Raw genomic sequence first — 22311 nt, 5'->3', positions numbered from 1 at the left:
CGTAGAAACTGGTCACATAAATAGTCATGAAATGAAAAGTTTCAGATTTGTATTGAAGTAGAAAAAAAAAAAACTACTTAGAGAAAGGCCAACAGGCCAGACTAAATAATCCTCGACTTACCGTCCAATTCTGAATCCCATATTAGCTGCAGAGATTTTAATGTAAATATGCCATTACACTGTCATTACAGTGATCAGGCTTCATGGCTCACAGGTCACATCTCAGCCACTGTTAATTTTGCAGGCAAAAGCTTTTTTTCTCTTGAAATGTTAATAACTTTCTATTAGTTAATGTAGCGTGACTAAAATTCAGATTAGATATAATTCATTTTAATATCTGTGACTGGCTATCCTGATCATTTAGCAATGGTTTCCAGCTGAATACAAGATGCTAAATTGGACTCATTTGCATAGCCCTGTTAAAGCAATGCCATTCTAGAAATGTAGGCATCTTCAAATTAATTTAAAAGATTTTTTTTTTGTACTGGTTTTGCTAGTAGGGTAAAATCTTTGGTTGGCAACTAATTGAAGTTACCATGGGCTGAGTAGACATCCTTTTCTCTGCCCACCCTCTGTCCCCCAAGGGAAAAAGAAACCAAAACACTAGTCAGAAGTCTTAATTGCTGAGTGCAGAATATACCCAGGGCCTCAGAAGGTAGGGAGGGCTCAATTTACTAACTCTAATGCTGTTACACAAATCTGAACTATTGACAAGGTCTGTAACAACTAAGTCTTGGAAAACATTTAGTTCCACCTTTGCAAACCTGTTTTCAACTCTCTGTATTATGTGGATGCAGTGTATCATGATTTGTCTAGTGTATGGAGTCTAGTTTGTTGAACTAGATGATAAGAAGTGCTGCTTTCCAAGGAAGACTGCATAGAGTGGAAAGCACTGTTGTTGTTAATCATAGACAGAGTCTGGTCTTCTCTTCCTTTGCTTATGTAACACCCATTAATGCTAATGGAAAACACAGACAATACACTCATGCAACATGGGGTGCCAGACCCCTGTATTATCAGTGCGAGTGGGTAGATAGATGCTCACAGAAACAATTCAGCCAGCACACCTGTGGAAGGATTGGGGATGCTTTGATTGTAACTTGATCTAATTCTTTTAGCCTTATCATATTTGAAGATTTCTTTTTCTTTCAATTAAAATACAGACAACTTAAAATATTAATCACTTCCCATTTCTTCACAGGTATCACAAACTTTTTGTAAAGAATATGTAAACACTCTTCTACAGCTAGTCAAAGTTTTGATTCAAGAATCCTAAAACATTCCAGGAAGTTAAAAACTGAGACAAACCAATTTTTAATATTTTTTCTTGATTTCACTAACTCAGAAAACAGTATACGAAAAGTTCACTTTCTTTTATGAATTTATTTAATCATTATCTATTCATTTATGTAAATATACTTGGCTTTAGGGACTCACATTGTTAATCTCTTTGAAATATAATTTTCAGGAATGAGGGTATAATTATTTTTATCCCAAAGGAAAAAATAGGTCTCAGATACAGAGAACGTATATTAAGATTTCTTTTTATTGAATTTGATCATTTCTAGGACATTAGAGAAAAGACACGAGTTGGAAAAGAGTCTCTTTATGGTTCTACTCTCCTGCCTCTTTCCTGCTTTCTCATCCTCTTTCTCCGTTTTCCCCTGAGGCAGAAAATCAGATTCTCCTGCAGTTTGTAATCTGAGAAGTTAAAGAACTGTTTCGCCATCCTTCCATGTTCCTCAACCTCCCTCCCCGCCCCCAGGAATTTAATGAGGAGAATATGGTCACTATATGTGTGGGAGAGATGGGGAAACTTCCAAGAAAAGGAAATTAAAATAAATTCTAGTGGAAATTTTGAAAAAACACAGAATTAGCAAGATTACTGTCTTCTATGATTTATAAGTAATAATTTTCAACTGTATATTTGTTGTGGAAAATAAATCTCTAGGCAATATTCGCAAGATGCCAACCAAATAATAAACTTGGATAATGATTGGCCATTGGACAATTGAATAGCTAGGGCATCAGCTCCTGAAAGTACTTCTCTATTTGGTTGATTCCCTCAAGAATCAGTGGTTAATGTAGACTAAAAGTTTCACTGACAACTTTCATCTCTCAGCCTATAAACATTGTCAAATATATGTGTCCCTCTCTGTATCCTGTCTCTCTACCAACTTCTCTCTCTCTTTCCCTTCAAAGCTAAACTTTTTGAAAGAGTGACTGTTTCTACATCCTCCTTTCCCCTCAAGTACACTTCTTACCTTCACCTTATTTCTAATGCACTGTGGTCTGGCTTCCCTTCTTCTCATCTCTCCATTGAAACTTCTCACCATCTATTATCTACTAAATCACACCCACATGAGTGGCCCCATTTCCAGTCCAGTCAATTGGTCAACTGATCAAATGATGAATTCCATCCCGAGTGTCTATTTCTCCCCAAGACTCTAGGATAAGTATTGGAGGATACTGAACATTCCTAGGGTATAAAGGCCTGGATATGTAGATTTTGAAAAATTATCTTTGTTGATTTTGAAATGGCATCTATATTCTAGTCACTATTCCTTAGATATCTTATCTACTTTTAAGGTGTTAACCATCAGTTATATTGATGTCTCCCAAATCTATGGCTTGAAGTTGGGCCTCTTTCTTGCCAGCCTAAGCCATATATCTAATTGCCTACTGGCCATTTTCACCAGATTGGACCACGGTCAGATCAAAAGAACAGTGTACAAACTGGCTTCTCTTCCTTCGTTCACCATAATCTGGTTCAGAACAATGACGTTTACGTGGGTATCCAGTTCAGACATGTGGGACTCAACCTATAATCACTAAATCTATACAACCAGCTCGTCACTAAGTGCTATTAATTCTATTTCTTTAATAAGTCTCTAATCTGAATCTGTCCCCTTCTCCTGTTACTGCATCAGCTCAGGCTTTTATAACTTCTGACTGGGACTATGTTTACTACTGTTACCTATTTTCACTGGCTACCTCCACTCTAATTTGTCTTCATAGCCAGAGTTGCATTTTTACAGTACAAATCTCATTGCTCCGTCTGTTAAAACCCTTTAGCGGCCTCTTCATAACTCTTAGGGTCAGAAGTCTCTGCATGGTAAATGCTTCCTTGATGATTGGCCCCTGACTGGCTGTCCAGTCCTACCCTTTGCATCATCCACCTTTGCAGTCTGTGCCCCAACCTGGACTAATTATTCCCGTTTCCTGGAAGGAGCCGTGCTATTACTTGCTTCCATGCCTTTGTTGGTACTATTTGCGTTTTCTGACCGCTCTCCTCTAGCTCGTTGCCCACCTAGGAAATTCCTGCTTATTCTTCGGTACTCAGTTTAACTGTTATGTTCTCTACCAGGCCTCCCTTCCCTCTCTTATGTCTTCAGATAGGGTTAAACACTTGGCGTCTATGCATCGTGGACTGGATCATACTTCGAATTTACCAATGTGAGATTATATATACATAATATATATATATATATAGTGATTGCCTGGAGAATAGGGGCAGGTATTGGCACAGGCTAAATCTTTATTAATATTTTTGCATTAATAAATGGTTGTAAATGTGCCTTTGCATCATCAAACATCTAGCCTTTGTAAAACCAATTCTAAGCCTATTTCATCTCCCTGAAGTTTCATTTCACCAAAAGCATCCCTGCCTGAACTTTGAGCATAAAATCTCCCAGGATCCTAAGGAAAAATTTCATTTTGAAAAGGTGACATTTAAGATTGGTTCTGAGATTCTCTAGTGCCTTCTAGTTTTTCCTAAAATCATTTGAAATTTCCAGGGTTTTTTTTTTAGAAATTTCAAAACTCTTTACAGACTTAGAGGATATCTTCCTGGATAATGATATTGGATATTTCCATTTCCAATAAAGATACTTGATAGTTAGCTTGAAATAGATCTTCCCTTAACATGCTTTTATTTATAAAGGCTCAGGAGGAAAACTGAGCTAGATTTTAAATCTTTATTTTCTGGTAGATTTCTTTGTTTAAAAAAATTATTTTAAGACACAAACTGGTTTGGACCAGATTTTAGAACTTTAGAATCTACCAAAGTCCCTCAGTTGAGTTTCCCACACAGAAAATTCCTCGTTGATGACCAGGAATCCTTCTCTACACTGAGAGAGAGATAAATCTCTTCCTTCTTTTATTTTTTCAGGATTTCCCAGCTGCAATATCCAAATACAGTCACATAAATATATCACACTAACGTGAAGCAGATAAAAAGATGAAATCTTAACCTCAACCCAAAAAGGCAACCCCAAATTAACGAAGCAGTTCCATTAAAGAGAACCTGTAGTTGTGTCTTCCTGTTACGTAAGTCCAGTGACATCACACTTAGACATCCTAGCATGGATTAAACTAGGAAAAAAATGGTCAAATCATGATTGACTGTTTTAATGAAGTGAATGTTTTCTAATTTCAGAGAAAGACATCACCTCATAACTGATAAAATCATTTAGTCACTTCAGTATAGGTATCTTCTTAGTTCACCTGATTATTTTTTACTTTTCGTCTAGATTTTTCATAACATATATTAAAGCATGAATATATCCATCAGCATTTCTACTACAATATTTTTGCATTTGCCACTATTTCAAATTGCTTGTTGTTAAGAAGTCCACTAGGTTGTATCTTCTGGAAATTCCGTTTGTGTGCTCTCAATGTACTGACCACTTTTCTTCATTCTAAGATATTAGTAAAATTTCTAAGCATTTGAACAATTAGATGAGATAAAAAAAACAGCAGTGTCAGGATCACAAGAAATAAACATTGGTTTTACAATGCTGCTGTGATCTAACTTTGTTGGGGCAAACATCCAGGAGATGAGTGGTGACAGGATTAAACATCCAATTAATTAGTGGTTATCTGGAAACTGGGTGAGGGGGAGGTAAATATTGTGAAGGTAGTGGGGGTGGGAGAAGAGATTCAAAGAAATGAACTCTGATGAACCAACTTACACGGAATAATTAGAGCAAAATTGAGTTAATTCCATGGAAGAAATCAGTGCGTAAGACAGACCCATTGGAAAAGACTATATGGAGTCATGTAATTATACATGACTTGGTCCTCGAAGGTGGATAAAGAGAGATATGAAAAGAAGAACAATATAAGCAAAGGGTAACATTTGAATGAGCAGTTAAGTTCAGAGACTCTTCAGTTTTCCACAGACAGGATGGAATCAGATAGTAAGAGTTGTGTAACAATGTAAGCAGAGAAATCTAGACTCAAAGTAACAGACAATAATAAGCCTCTAGAGACTTTTAAGCAGGGGGATAACATAAGGAAGTGACAGCCATATATAAAATGGAGGTTGTGTTCATTATCTATTAAATTGCTATGTAACAAAACTCCTCAAATTTAGTAGCTTAGAAGACATTTATTTATTATCTCACAGTTTCTTAAGGTCAGAAATCTGGGAGCATCTTAGTTTGAGGGTTCTGCTCAGGTTCTCTCACAAGATGGTAGTCAAGCTGTCAGTTAGGGCTGTAGGCTTACTGGGACTGAAAAATTCACTTCTAAGCTTGGTCATCAAGCCTTAGTTTCTCACTGGCTCTTGTCTGAAAACCTCTGTTCCTTCCCACCTGGGCCCCTACGCAAGCTGCCTGAAAGTTTTCACAACTTGGCAGCTAGTTTCTACCAGGGTGAGTGATCCTAGAATGAAAGGAAGAACAAGAAAGCAAGAAAGAGTGTCCCCAAGATGGAAGCTGTAGTCTTTTAATAATGTAATACTGGAAAATACATACCTTCACCTCTCCCATATTTTACTGATCACAAGACCAGCTCTGGTAATATGTGGGAAGGAACTACACAACGGTGTGAATACCAGATGAAACCATTAGGAGCCATCTTGAAGGCTGGCTACCACAGTGGTAGAGTTAGGAGGCCAGCCAAGTGAATTTTAGAATCATCCAATGAGAACATGATGAAGGTATGGTAATAAGGATGGAGAGAAAGGGACAAATCCACGAGAGGTTTAGAAGACAAAATTACTTAATAGTAGTGATTTTGATGTAATTAGGATATCAAAGGCTAAAAGAAGACTTCAGGATTTTGAACTTGGACAATTTTAAGAGCTACCAATTGATTGGGTAGTATAGAAATGGTAGTTTGTTTTTGTTTTTGTTTTTTTTAAGATTGGCACCTGAGCTAACATCTGTTGTCAATCTTCTCTTTTTTTGCTTCTTCTTCTTCTCCCCAAAGCCCCTCAGTACATGGTTGTAGGTCCTTCTGGTTGTGCTATGTGGGACGCCACCTCAGCATAGCCTGATGAGCAGTGCCATGTCGGCACCTGGGATCTGAACTGGCGAAATCATGGACCACCAAGCACAGCGTGCAAACTCAACCACTCAGCCAGGGGGCTGGCCCCAGAAATGGTAGTTTTTAATGTGAAGATAACTTGAGCTGTAGACCTGTTGAGATTGAGGTAGCAGTTATCTATCCAACTGAAGGTGCCCTGTATATATAGATAGGTATTCTGGACACTATAATGGAACATGAGAGTGACATAGGAAGAGTAGGGTCAAAATATCTTTATTATTGCAAGATATGGAACTGAATTTGGTTAGTCAGAAGCAGGGAAGATAAAACAAAAGTGCTGTGGGTAGTGGACATTCTCACATAGTAGATGTTCAATATGAGTTTAGTTGACTTATCCTCCAAGAAAACATCTAGTTCCCTTCCTCCCTCCCTTCCTTGTTCCCTCCCTCCTTCTTCTTCTTTCCTTCTCTCCTTCCTTCTTTCCTTTCTGTCTTTCATCGTTCTATTTTTCTTTATGTCTTTCCATCTTTTTCTTCCTCCTTCTTTCTTTCCCCTCCTCCTTCCATTACTCTTCCTACTGCTTTCTTCCCTGCCCCTGCTTCCTCTTCCTTCTTCTTGTTAAACGTCTACTTTTTTGTTTTGTCTACAGAAAAAAAAAATCATAATAGTTCCAAACCAGAGTAGGAAGATCTCATTGTAGAGTATCATTGCGCACTGCTCATTTTAATTAAATTGTTTATTTTAAGCCCTAGTGCTAAAACACAGAATGCTTGGCAAAGCAAATCTTGTAAGGAAAAAAAAAAAAGAACTCCAGGATGGCTTTAAGAAATAAATATAGACATTCAAATTACTGTTTCACAATACCAGTAGTTTATTTTTGATATGATTAAAAATCTGGCAAAATGAGTCACTTATGAGTATGCAGACTGAGATTTTTTTTTTACATCATTTACATGATCCATATAGTATATGTATCATAATCAAATTTAAAGGGAGAAAAGGCCTATTAATTTATGTCCACCCCCTTATTTTTGTCAAAAGTGGGAAAAGAGTAGGAGAAACAATGGAATTTTTTCACACTGTTTTTAGGTGAGAAAACACTTTCTTCACGTTGGCTAATGAGATCAAATGTGTTTCACAGGTTACACATTTAAGGTGATGTTTGAAATAAAAAGTCTTATTAATTCATGAAATAATGGATAGTTTCATTGAGAATCTCCAACTTTCTGAGTTTTAAAAGTTTAAACATTGAGAATAAATTTGAGATTTACCACTAATATATCATCACCAGAAACAGGTAGACCCAGGCTCTTTGCTCTTGGGAAAATAAATGCCATATAATAATGTACAATTTATACAAAATAAACCAGACAAAAACAAGTATTCACCAGGAATACTTTTTGCTAAGTCATTTCCCTAAGTCATATACGACTCTAAAAGTCTTAGTTTACATAATCCTTCTTATTAAACTGTACTAAAACTGACCTCCTCAATATGTTTTTCTTCATTTTTACCTATTTTCTATAAAGTAGCCAAGATGATTAAAACAAAACAAAACAACGAGATTATGTAATGCCCCTGCTTAAAATCATTCAATGACTTCCACTTTTCCTTAGAATAAAATCAGATTTGTTATTACAGCCTGTAAGGTCCTGCGAGGCCAAACTCCTTCTTCCCTCTCCCACGTCATCACTAATCGTTCTCCTCATCTCTAACTCATCTTCAGTTGCACTGGATTCCCTTTAGTTCACAGACCAAGACAAGCTCTTTCGCCCATTACTGACCATATGTATTCTATATCCTATGCCTGAAAGGTTTAGTCTAGTTTTTCACCAACATGGTTCTTCCTCATTTTTTCAGTCTTATCTTAAAAAAATACCTTCTCAGATAAAATTTCCTTGCCCTTAATGAGTAATTTCTTCTTGCACCCCCGATATTACCTATCTAAGCATGTTTACAAGAATTTTTTTAGCTTATAATTTTTAATGTGTATACAAACACATGAACTTATATATACAGACATACACACATATATAAGATATGTATGTGTGTATATTTGTGTAAAAATATGTCTTTACATGTCTGTCTCTCTATATGTCTTATATGTATACGTATGTGTGTATGTACTTTTTCAAGGAAATATGTATTCTGATAGTACACGAATATTGTGATCAATGAAGTTTTACAGTGAACACATCCATGAACACACTCGTGTAATTTCCACCAGATCAAGCTATAGAACATTATCTGCACGTCAGCCAGCCATGCTTCAGGCAGCTGCAACTATCTACCAAACTTACTCCCAACTCCCCACAAAGATAATATGCCATATTGTGACTCCTATCACAATTGATTCCTTTGACCTCTTTTTGAACCGTGTATATGTACGTACTCTTTTGTGCCTCAATTCTTTCACTCAACATTTTGTTGTGAGATTCATCCATTTTGTTGTATGTAGAGAAATATGTTGTATGGTTTGTTCATTCTCATCGTTGTATAGTTTTCCACTATACTGTACTTGACAATTATAGTTATCCATCCTACTCTTGATAAATAATGCTGCTAGAACATTGTTGCATAGGTTTTGTTGATGCTCACATATATATGCAATTTTGGGGGGAATGCAGTTGCTACACATAGGATTTGCACATGCACAGCTTTGGTAGATACTCTTGACCTATTTCTAGGATATTTGCATATGTGTACAACTAGCGTAAGAGTTCTAGTTTGTTGCATATCCTTACCAACACTTGGCATTATTATTTCTTTCAATTTTAGATTTTCTGGTATGTGTATATTGGTACATAACTTGGTTTTGATTTGCATTGTCTTGGTGTCCAACAACATTAAGGACTTTTTGTTATGCTTCTTGGCTCTTTGAATATACCCTTTTGAAAATGTCTATTCATGACTTTTTTCCATTTTTATTTTGGTTCTCCATTTTTCTTTGTGCTTGATCTGAAGTTTAAATATATATCATATATATGCAATGTGTATATTCTATACACAGACTTTGCCAACTTTATGTAATACATATGTTTTCTCTCACTTGAAGTTTTCCCTTTTCACTCTCTTAACAGTATGTTTGATGATCATCAGTTCTCAATTTTAGCAAAATCTAAACTTATCTTTCCTTTATGGCTATTTTCTTTGTGACATAGTTTAGAAGACTTTACCTAGGTTAAAGCTGTAAAGATATTCGCTATGTTATCCTTTACTAGCTTTATTGCTCTCTTTCACACTCAGTTCTATGATCCATCCGAAATTTGTTTTTGGTATTGTGAAATAAGGGCCAAGATATAGGTTTTTTCTCAATTGCATATCCAATTTTTTATACCTTCCTTTCCCCTCTGCACTGATTTGTTGTAAATCAGGTGATCATACTTCTGTGCATTTCATTCTGGACTCTATTCTCTTCCACCATTCCAGTAACACTGTATCTTTAAAGTAAGTCTTGATATCTGATAAGGTAGATCCATCAGCTTTGTTCTCCTTCAGCATTTGCCTTTGCTATTTTTGGCCCCTTGCATTTCCATAAAGATCAACTTGTCAGTAACATCTTATTGAATTTTGATCACATAAAATTTACGGTTTACTTTTGGGAAGAACTGGCATCTTCACTATATTGAATTGTCCAATCACAAACATGGTATATCTGTCATGAGCTATTGGTCTTTCACTTTTGCCCACCTGCAAGAAAAAACTTAGACTGGCGATGTTGTTGGGTGTTGCCCTCCCTTCCAAACTGAGTGACAGCCCTTCAACTGTGGCAGAGAAGTTGCTGGTTCTCATGACATGCCTTGCCCTGGCTTACCAGCTGAGCTGGGGAGGGAGTATTGGAAATTTACAAATTTCCATTCTTTCTCAAATCCAGCAGTTTTCAAGCTTAAAGCCTTCTCAAATTATTGTATAACTTTATCTGCTTTCCAGTGTCTTGAAAAGTTTGGTTTTTGTTAATTTGGTACAGCTTGAGAGATGCTTTTTGGGAAGATGATTTGCTGGTGCTTTTTGGGAGATGAGTTTTGCTCAGTCAGAGCCAAGAGTCTTAGACGATGATTTCTTTCCAGGAATTTGTTCATTCAATGAAGTAGTCAAATTTATTGCCTTAAAGTTATTCATAAATTCCTATTATTAATTTTGTAATAATTGTAACAACCATATCGACGTCACTTTCTTCATTGTATTTTTTCTTTATCATACTTTCTAGAAATTTACAAATTTTGTTATTGTTTTAAATAAACCTTTGACTTTATTTTTCTATTGCCCATTTATTTTCTATTTAGTTATTTTTTACTAGTTGTATTATTTTCTTTCTTTTACTTTGTGTTTACTTAACTGTTTTTTCTTAGTTTATTAAGAATCATGTTCAGATCATTTATTTTGTACAATGAGGTATCACCTCACTCTGGTCAGAATGGCTATAATTAACAAGACAGGAAACAACAAATGTTGGAGAGGATGAGGTGAGAAGGGAACCCTTGTTCACTGCTGGTGGGACTGCAAACTGGTGCAGCCATTATGGAAAACAGTATGGAGTATCCTCAGAAAATTAGGCATAGATCTACCTTTCTTCTTTTATAATATACACTTAATGCAGTAGATTTTCTGTAAAGTTTCCACTGTATCCCACATATTTTGAAAAGTCATTTTTCTAATATCATTCAGTAGAAATATATTATTTAATTTGCAAATTAACAAATATAAATTTATATATAAAATTAATATATATTTACATAAAAAATTTATATATAAGTTATATATAAATATATATAGTGACTTCTTGTTTGACCCATGAGTTGTTATTTTGTTGTCTAATTTCCTAATTTGGGGAGATTTTTTAGTATTGTTTTGTAGTTTATATCTAGCTTAATTTCACGGTGCTCAGAATAAAATTGTTCAGAGTTGCTTTATGTTCCAGAACAAAGTTAATTTGTTAAATGTTCCAAGTAAACTTGAAAAAGTGTATGTCCTCTCATTTAGGAAAGCTTCTATATGCTAAGTTTTTGTTTTCTTGTTCTGTACTTAACTGAGAATAAATCTCAAACTATGATTGTGGAGTTTTCTATTTCTCCTTTTTGTATGTAATTTTTTGTTTTATGCATATATTGAGGCTTTCCTGTTAGTGCATACAAAATTAAGATTGTTATATCTTCACATTGAATTTCCCTTTTAGCTATTGTGAAACATTTCTCTCAATCTCTCGCTGTGTCTTTTGACTTTAGATTTACTTTGTTAATAATTTACTAAGTAAATCTAAAGCTATACCACTTTTGTTTTGGGCTGTTTTGTGTTTTTTTTCCTTTTACTTTCAACCTTTCAATTCCCTTATATAAAAAAGATGTTAAAGTGTGTAGTGGTGCTCAGTTTCTTATCTAACCTGATATCTTTGATTTTAACGTGCATATGCTGTTCTTTTACATTCAAAGTAATTACTGGTTTTGAGGGGGTTTAAATCTACCCTCTAAATATTGTTTTCTATTTATCCTATTTTTTCTTTTATTTTTTGCCTTTTTTAAATTAATCAAGTAGTTTTTATTATTCAATTTTCCTTCTCTGTTAGCTTTTTACTCATATATCCTTTTATTGATCTTTTATTAGTTATTCAAGAGTTTGTAATATGCACACTTAAGTTACTAGAAGCTACCTTAAATTGGTACTTTTACCTCTTTTCAGAAAATGCAAAGGCTTTAGAACACTTTAATTCCACTTACCTCCTTTATTTCTACATATATTTTAAAGCTTACAGTATCTTTTATTGTTGTTGAAAGTGGAAGTTGGCAAACCATGACCCATGGGACAAATTCTGCCTACTACCTGTTGTTTTTTTTAAGTGACCTGTGAGCTGAGATTTCTTTTACATTTTTTAAATGGCAGAAAAAGAAAAAGAAACATTTTAAGATACGTTAAAATTACAGAAAATTTAAATTTTATACCCATAAATAAAGTTTTATAGAAAAGCAGCCATGCTCATTCATTATGTATTTTCCACAGCTGCTTTCCCAGCACAACAGCAGAATTAAGCTGTTATTGTGACAGAGACAGTGTATGATGCTCCCCTCACTTTTCACTGCTGCTCGGTGCACCACACATTGCACTTTTAACTCATCAGAGTTCCGCGTGCCATAAACATTCCCATGCTGCAACATTTTATTTTCTTTTTTATACCAATGCATAGCCACCATGGCAAAAGAAGTAACAAAGAAAGAGTGGACTCTGAATGTCATGCTTTTAAGGGACGGTGGAGTATGGATTATTGTATTATAGAATTAGATGACAAAGCATTGTTTTTTTTAAAAAATTTTATTGAGGTCATATTGGCTTTTAACATTGTGTAAATTTCAGGTGTACATTATTATGTATTAGTTTTATATATAGACTGCATTGTGTTCACGACCAGTAGTCTAATTTTTATCTATTACATATATATCTGCCACTTTGCCCCTTTTCCCCACCCCCCACCCCCTTCTCTGGTAATTGCTAAGCTGTTCTCTTTATCTATGTTTGTTTGCTTATCTTTCACATCTGAGTGAAATCATATGGTGTTTCTCTTTCTCCATCTAAGTTATTTCACTTAGCATAATACCCTCAAAGTCCATCCACGTTGCTGCAAATGGCATGATTTTTGTCTTTTTTATGGCTGAATAGTATTCCATTGTATAAATATGCCACCTCTTCTTTATCCATTTGTCTGTTGATGGGTACTTGGGTTGCTTCCATGTCTTCACTATTGTGAATAAAAAGCATTGTGCTTCTTGGCAATAACACTACAGCTCTTCTGAAAGAATACAATATACATTGGCATTACCAGATTAAGCCCTTGTCACAATATTCACAACTCATGGGAAAGCAACAGCAAGAAAATTTAGAAAATTTAAAATGAAATATCAAAGAAAATTTCTTCACACATCTAAAAAATGAAAATGAATCTGCAACCACAGTAAGCTTTTGAGAGGCTCATTTGTTAGCTAAGCACTGCAGAAGTCATTGAAGATTGGCAGCCATTTTATTCCAATGTTTTAAAGATGCCATTTCTTTTTTGATAGATCTCATCTTTGTGTTGAAAAATGAAACATTTTTATTACTGTTACTTTGCAGGTTATGTCTTTTTTTTTTTAAACTGTTTTTAAGAATTTCTCTTTGTCCTTGATTTGTAAGTTTTAATAGGATGTGACTAGGTATGATTTTTTTTCTTTCTGTAATTATCCTTCTTTAGGTTAGTAGAGCTTCTTGTTCCTGTTTAGAAAATTCTTCCCCAATATCTCTTCAAATATTGCATCTACCCCTTTATTGCTTTTCTCCTTCTTGGACTCCAGCTACACAAATGTTAAACCTTTCCTCCATGATCCAATGCCTCTTATGTTCTTTCATATATATCTCATCCCTTTTTCCTCTAGTGCTTCATTCTGGATTTTCTACTAATCTCTATTGCTCTTAAATCCATATATTTATTTCTTAATTTAGTTGTTACATTTTTTGTTTTAGAATTTCTTTTTGACTCCTTACTATAGATTTACTTTCTATGGTAAAATTCTCCATCTTTGTAGCATATTATTTTTGTGCATATTAATAATAGTATCATTGGCATATATTCCCCGTGATGTGAATTGGCAAATATTTCAAGAAGAAAATGTGATGGTAAATGTTAGGGTCACCTCAATGATTTTCCATTTTCTTGGGAAATGGGCTTCTCAAATTCTGGTTGCCTTGGTTATTTTCCAGTGCCCTCAAATAGTGCTCCCTCTTTCCCTCTCTGTCTCTGTCTTTCTGTCTATTTCCATCTCTCTCTGTTTTGCCCAGCTTCTATAGTGGTACTCAGGAAGTCAAATAATCTGAGATATGCTACATGCAGAAACCAGCCCTATTCCTGGCCCATAGTTAGTTAGCATTCAAAAAACATTTTCAAGTGAAGTAATTAATGTACTACATTCTGAGTTTGTGCTGAGAAAATATCCATTATCTTATAATGGATGTGCTTTTTTTGCTGAGAAAGATTTGCTTTGAGCTAACAAGGCATGTTGCCAACCTTCCTCTTTTTGTATGTTAGCTGCTGCCACAGCATGACCACTAATGAATGGTGTAGGTCTGTGACTGGGAACTGAATTTAGGCTGCTGAAGCAGAGTGCACTGAACTTAACCTTTAGGCCACTAGGACTGGCCTTGGATATTTTAATTATACTAGAACTCAGAAGAATGTAAAGGAGGAACAAACAATTTTCCTACCTGATGTTAGTTCAAGGACTCTGACTCATAAGAAAGTGTAAGGTGAGGGGAAACATAGAAGATTCAAGAGAGAGAGAGAGGGAACTTCATTTTTATTTTTGACCTTGCAAATTTGAAACAAAATAGAAGCTCTTAGTAAATTAAACCTTTCTTCAAAATCTCTTTCCCACACTCTTCCCAGAACTGTTAGGAGAATCTATCTCCAAAGTATAAAATAAAAGTAATGAGAATTGTTTTTAAATTTACAAGAGGTCATAATTCCCTTGAAGTTGACTAAAAGGTAAGAAATTAATAAATTGCCAACTCTTTGTTTAATTGTGGTAAGAAGAGAGATCATACTATGATATTTTCCATGAGAAATACTATTGATAGTGTCAACCGAAATAAAGAGTCTAGGTAAAGGATAAATGAAGGAGTTGAATTCCGTAATCAAGGTGAGGAATTCGAATCCCGGGAAATAGTCCAACAGACTATTCTGAGGAACTGCTCTAAGGTGCACAGATCTGATGCAGTTTATATACTTTTTAACAAAGCAGTGTATGTACAAGCAAGGTTTGACATCTAATACTCATATACTTTAAGGATAACAAGAACTTTTTGGTTATACGTCAAACAAGGCTTGTAACGTTGGTGTTATCTCCGTGTGGAAGAAGGCAAGGACCAGGCATGCCACTTTTTTCCCTCAATCTCTAAGAAACACAGCTGGGAAATGTGGGAGTGATGTTCCCTTTATCTCTTCCTATTGCTGATTCATCTTGCTGGCATCTTTAGTCAGGAGATGGGGGGCTGCAAAGTCATTAGACACAGGTGTATGAGGCCTGCACGGCTGCTTCACAGACCAGCATGGATTTTTATTGTACTGACTTTAAGTCTACACAGCTTGCTTGCTAGATTTGCCTGTTAGACCAGGGAGAGGGGCTCCAGTTTCATTCACAATAATACATGCGTCATCATCTTTCCTGGTCTTCAAATCCTTTTCAAATCTTAAATCTATGTCAACTTCACATCAACCTTAGGAGCAGGATTGAACCTAGAATAAGACATATGAGGCACCAAGGGCACAAAATTTAAAGAGATTTTCACTCTCAAGGTCATGCAAGTGGCAACCTGCAGTTTCATGACCGTGCACTCATATGACCTGGGGAGGGAGCGCTTCTTTACATTTGTGTAGTGGGCGCCTCACTTGTCTCAACCTCCTTTCAAGGCTACCTATGAGGCGGGAAGAGCAAAATTTACTCTCATGATTTTGCAATTGTGGAAGCGGGCATAGAAAAATAATGGGATTTCTCTAAGGCCACATTGGAACCTAGAAGATGGATCAAGGGACATAGAAAGTAACTTTGGTAAATATGGGGAGGATACACAATTTTTTGTATAGTATCAAAAAACCATGTGCAATGCTAGTGAAACTTAGGTCAAAGCCATGTGAGTACTTTAGAGCAGTGGTAGTAAAAGTGAATTTCACAGGCTCAGTCCCCATATATCCAGCATGCTCCACGACCTGAAAGAATATTTTTGGTTTCTGGGTAGTTCACATTGACTTTACTGCTTGTCGTTGTGGTTGATCTCTACCACATGAGTTAGGCTTAAACTTGAATTAACAGCTGATACTTAAATTTTGTCCTCCAGCTTCACAAGCCTTAGTTACGAAATCAAACTATTCTTGCATACTCACTTTTTACCTTAGCAGATGCGGCACTAATCTCTATGTGCTAATAAAGACATTTGCAGTCAGCATGTACAGAAAAGCTCCAAGAGATTCCCTCTACCAGAGTGGCTGCCTCTGTTTAAGAGTGGAATGATTTACAGGTGTTAATGGGCGTGCATTATTGTTGAAATGCTGCTCGATTAAGGCATCTGTGGAATGATGGAAAGGACTGTGTTGAAAATGAGTGCACCTGTTTGCAACCTGCTAAAAGATGCATTGAGAATAAGATGCAGTTATCCAAAATAGTCCTAAAAGCAGGGATGAGAAAGCCTTCTCTCTTTCCAGCCCTCTTTTCTCTGTATTCAGCATCTTTCTCAGGTGTGAACTGAAAACTTCATTTTGGATCAGAGTCATTGCACTTAGGAACCAAGGTTGAGTTTCAAGTGCTCTCTCTTGAGTGAAGGTCAGTGTTTTATCCATTGGCACCCAACCCCAAATACTTCTCACAATTAATTATATCTATATGTGTTTTTGTAGAGTAAAAGAATAAAGAAATGACAGTCAGCAGTTTTAGGAAACACAAGTTAAAGGTGTCCTATCATTTAAAATGATATATCATTTTGGAAAGAAAATTTAAAAGCTGGTATATGCAATCTAAAATTAAATACAGATTTTGAATTTCAGTCTGTGAAGCTAAAAAGATCAAAGGAAAGTCTTTATAGTGCTTTGGAATTTGGTATAATACTTCCCGGGAGGTCATTTACTCCCATAATTTAGTCTGACTTATTTTGTCTTCAGGTCTATTAAAAATGTGTGGCAAAAAAGGAGGCCTCTTTTTACTTTAATTTTTAACAGCAACTTGTCAGTGAAAAAGAAAGGTGTCTGAAAGAGGACTGTCTATCCTAGTCCTAATAACTTTCATATCTTCTGACTTTTTGAGTCTGATTGAGAGAGAAACTTACCTTGAAATGTCTATATTTTAACCTTTTCCACTGTTCTGTGGAGGAATATGACATTAGATTTTAAGTGTTGCTCAGATGCAGTCACCACCTCCTGTGACACCCATGATTGTTATCCCTCAGCTAAGGGAACTTCAGATCTCAAGAGGATTGGGTGTGTTACTACGTATAGTTTCTTTCCGTCTGTTCTTTTCAAATGATTGAGTCCCACTGATGTGAATTCAGCTCATCAGGGGTGAGAAGAATACATAAAACAAAGACCCAGGTAGATTATTTTTGACTCGTTTTCATCTTTTCCTCATTTTCTTCCTGTCTCTCCTTCTCCCTTTCTCTTTATCTCATCTCTTGTCTTTTTTCTCTCAGACACATACACATATACAGTCGCACACAGACACACACACATACACAAGGAAGGATAAATGTGTTTTTTTTGTCAGAGGCTACATCATGCAAAGGCTAAAGTACTCGTCTGGGAAGTCAGAAAGGAAGGAATCTTGTGTTCTATCTTCCTATGCCTGTGGATTTCATTGTATAGTCATTCCATTTCTCTAGTCTTCAGTTTTCCTTATTTCAAAAATAAGAGGGTTGAGTTTGATGAGATTTAAGGTCTCTTCTATGCTTGAACCTGTTCTGAGCATGTCTGCTCTAGAATGCTAGTAATTACCATTTTACAATGAGAAATCCTACAGAGAAGTACTCATCTCCTTTTAATTTGGGCCCAGAAAACTGATGAAGGATTACTGTAATTGTGTCAATATAATTCAACTAAGCTTTCTAAGTAAGTTTTCATCAGAGCAGATTTCCATCCACTAAGAAAATGCTAAATGGCTATTAGCTTGTGATGAGTGGCTGTCCAGAGTCCTGTACTGGGAAGGATTGTGCAGCCGGGTCCAGTGAGTACTGTGAACTCTAAGTACTGGCTTCCATTGGTGAGCAAAGGATAAGTGGGGTGTACCTACTACTTCTTTGTCATCCCTCACCTCCCTCATTGTCAATATTGTGGAAAATACATTCCTGGGAAGGCCTTAGCATAAATCCTGCATGAATGAAATAAAATGTAAGGCATAAGCAAGGCTTTTGTAACTTCATGTGTGTGTGTGAGGAAGATTCGCCCTGAGCTAACATCCATTGCCTATCTTCCTCTTTTTTTGCTTGAGGAAGATTAGCCCTGAGCTAACATCTGTGCCAATTTCCCTCTATTTTGTATGTGGGTCTCCACCTCAGCATGGCTGATGAGTGGAGTAGGTCCATGCCCAGGATCTGAACCTGTGAGTTGGGGCCACCGAAGCAGAGTGTGTTGAACTTAACCACTAAGCCTCAGGGCCAGCCCCTGTAACCATCTTTATACAGAGCTGCCAACACAGTTTCAACTCTTACAAGCTTATAGATTTCTAATACTTGTCAGTCCTGAAATTATTGTTATTATTATCTCAAGGAATTCATTTATTTATGACCCCCTGAGTACACTCAAAAAATGGAGGTATATTTTATTAAATAATCTAGGAAGTTCAGGGCATTTACTCTCTGCTTTTTAATATATTTTAGGGAGTCTCCTTACTAATCCACCTACTGAAATCCTCATACTTTAAACAATTCTATATTGATTTTGTTTAGTGTCAAAAGGTAATTTCTTGGACCAGTTTTTGACTCAAGTGAAATAAATTCCAGAATACCTGCAACATAAAGACATTTGTTGGCATCTTTTTTTAAATTATTTTTTTAATCTATTTTTTATTTTTTAAATTTATTTATTTTTTTAATTTTTATTTTTTTCGGATGTACATCATATTTCGAATTCTACATACATTACTCATGTTCACCACCCAAACACTAATTATAGTGCATCCCCTCACATGTGAGCCTAATCACCCCTTTTGCCCTCCCCCCTCCCCCTTCCTCAATGGTAATCACCAGTCCAGTCTCCAATGCTATGTGGTTTTTTTTTTGTCTTTTTTATCTTCTACTTATGAGTGAGAATAGGCAGAATATAGGATGCAAATCAAAGATGGGAACTTGGATAGTTCTCCTCTATTGCTTATATGTTCTTAGAGAAGTATGAAACTGAAATTGAGGAATGAAGAGGAGGTATTAAAGTTTTAAGGAAGAAGCAGGAAGTAGTGGGACAATAAATTGATTAGGAAAGCGTGCTATGATTGTAGCTAGCATTAAGAGCACACTTGAGGTTAGCGGTCATAATGTTAAAGTAAGCCTGCTTAGCATGACTATTTTCTTTCAATCACAGTTGGCTGTATAGGTGCAGGTGCAGAGTGAGGGGATAGGTTTATTTAACCGGGACTGAAGTTTTGACACGGATGTACAATGAAGCAAGAGAGGAGCAGGGAGTTTGGTGTGTATGCAAGGGAGTAATTTTGAAGATTGACGTAGATTTAAACTGAATAGTAAGGATATGAGGATCTTATGGGATGAGAGACAGTGAGGAAGTTTGCAGTTATAGTAATGACAAGGTCTAGGATTTATTCTAAGAAGTGAGAAAAAGTAAACGACAAGCCCACTGGAGGAGAAGAGGTCATGGGACTGAGAATTCTGAATTTTAGAAAGATCAATCTATATGATAATTGAAATTATAACAGGAATAGTGTGAGGGGGGACCAGAGAAAATATTCCAGGAATGATGAGCGATGCAAACCAACAAGGATGGGTAGTGTGAGCTGTAGTCAGATAAGAGATTCAAAATTTGGGATTTTTTAGGGTGGAGAGATTGGTCTGAAAGCAGTGATGAAGAGCATGGAAAGCACTTACGATACCTTCAAGTTCCAAAATACGAGAGAAGTGGGGAGAAAATATGAAAGGGCTGGAGGTGAAATAGAGTCCTGTGCAGAGCCAGGCTTCTGTGAAAGCATAAAAGGGGAGGGTTCTGCTGCATAGAAGTGCCACGTCCAAGGAGGTTGCTTTCACGGTGTAGGCTTCACAGCTTCGTGTATTTGGTCTGCAATTTTCCATCAGATGATAGTGAAGTGTCTTAAGGAGAAGCTCCAATTTCTAACTCACAAAATGGTGTTATAGGGTTTAGTAGAAGAAGTTGAGAATAAAAGGTTTTGTTGATTATGGACCTAAGTTCCAGAAGGCCCGGAGTGAAAAAACTTTAGAAGTTGGGTGAAGGTGCAGATGTGATGTAATAATCAAAGTGTAGAGCTTTAAAGGATTGGAGCCTGGGTATGCGGGAATGACTTTCAGAAATTCAGATTCAATTGATTTTGGATAAAGCCCAAGCATCAGTATTTTTAAAAAGTTTCCAGTGATTCTAACATACTTCCAGGACTGAAAACCACTGTTCCAAACGCTTTGCTTGTATTTAATTCTTTAAACAATTCTTATAAATGTCTATCAGCACCGTATTAAGTTCATAATAAGTGACGTGGATAATGTTACGTATTGTATAGTAAAGGCTGTGAAGAAGTTGCTCAAGCACACACACGGTTCTTTTTATCCGTTACTGTCGTCGTCAATACATCTAAATTAACACAGATAGTTTTCACCCAGTAACTAGATGCTTCTGTGTTCATTCACTGAAAAGATCAAATGAAATCTACACCCAACCAGATCTTGGAGACATGTGATGGCATTTTATGTTGTGTGTTTTCACAATGTAATTCTTGAGTGAAACAATTAAAAAAATAAGCACAGATTTGTTCTCTTATTGATCTTGTTAATTATTGATCAGTCTGGGTTAAAACAAATACTTTAGTCTTAATTTTAAATTTAATCGCTAAGTGCCTGTTTAGGAGTCTTTGACAATGGATACTTTTCCATACTCTCTATTTTGGTAACCGTTGGAATTTACATTTCAGATTTTTAGTTAATTTGTGACAAGTGATTCCAAATTCAACCAGAGATGTTGTGTTTTGCTTCCACATATCTTCATACCTCTCCTGTCTGCCACTGAAATATCTTTCAGTTATCTGTGTTGAGACATATTGCTAAATAATTTTATTTGAAATTTGAACATTAAATTTGCGTTCTGATCATTATTGATATTGATAAAATAACAACCATCTTCTGATCAATGTAGACCTAATTTGTTTCCTGCGATAGTGTAAAACAATAAAAGCAAAAGGTTATGCTATAATTTTAATTTCAAATCTACAATCTTCTGCACAATTTACTGGGAACTTATTCCAGTTCTACTTTAATGCCTCACCATTTATCATGAGACTGAGCATCACCTGTCAGAAACAAACACATTGAAGACGCTGAACTCATTGCTCACAGATTTCTTTTACTATAATATTAAGCACAGGATATAAGAGATCCTAAGTGCAGCACATCAGAAAAATATTATCTTCTACAAATACAATGATACGGATTTGTTCCCATTCAGAAGACATGTTGAAAATGCTCTAGGATATTGTACACTGATGTCTTTCAGTCTGCAATAGCTAATTCCCCTTTTGGATTGGTACGAGTAGTGAAATCACTCCCAAATCTTCAGGAAATGAAAGGCTAGACCACTAATCACTGCATGCATACTTCACTTTAATATTTCATTCAGCATTGATAGAAGATTATAATGGAAGATATTATGAAAGGGCACCACTACAATTGTACTCAGTGGGCCATGTGTAATATTTGAAAGTACATCATCTCTGTGGGTACTTTGTAAGTTGCAGCTTTTAGGTGAAGGATAAATGTTAAACCAGATTCTCCCAGTCATCCAATCAAAACGTTTATTATGTGTCTTCTATGTGTTAAGAACTATATTAAGTGCCTTGTTTTGTCCCTGCTTTTATTTTTAAATTAGGCTTCTAAAGTGTTTAAGCAGAGCCAAATGAATCTTGCCACTGAAACAAAATAAAGGCAATTTTTCCCAGTTTTAGAAAATAGTTAAGTTAGTGCTTAAAACTCTATTGATTTTAGCTTCTTCTGCTAGTTTTCTTAAATGTTTGATGCCTGCTACTGCTGGTTTATATTGTAGCTTATTTTAAACAGTTTCAAAATTAGGACTCATTTAAGTTTAGTACATTTTTATTTTACGTTGTTCTGGAAAGAACATCTTGACTATCAAGTGTCCTTTCTGTCATGTAAACAAGTTTGAACATCAATGTGACTTAAGATGCCTTAGAACAACTGTAATTAATTCGATTCAGGCTGCTAAAAATCAATAAGTTCAGAGAGTTGACTAATATACACATTTCTAAAATATAATCATATACTTTGAGAGAATTAATGTAGCATTTTATGTGGTTAAAGAGT

The sequence above is a fragment of the Equus przewalskii genome, chromosome 17 (genome assembly GCF_037783145.1).
Source record: "Equus przewalskii isolate Varuska chromosome 17, EquPr2, whole genome shotgun sequence".
Classification (NCBI taxonomy): Eukaryota; Metazoa; Chordata; class Mammalia; order Perissodactyla; family Equidae; genus Equus; species Equus przewalskii.
This window is presented reverse-complemented; position numbering follows the sequence as displayed.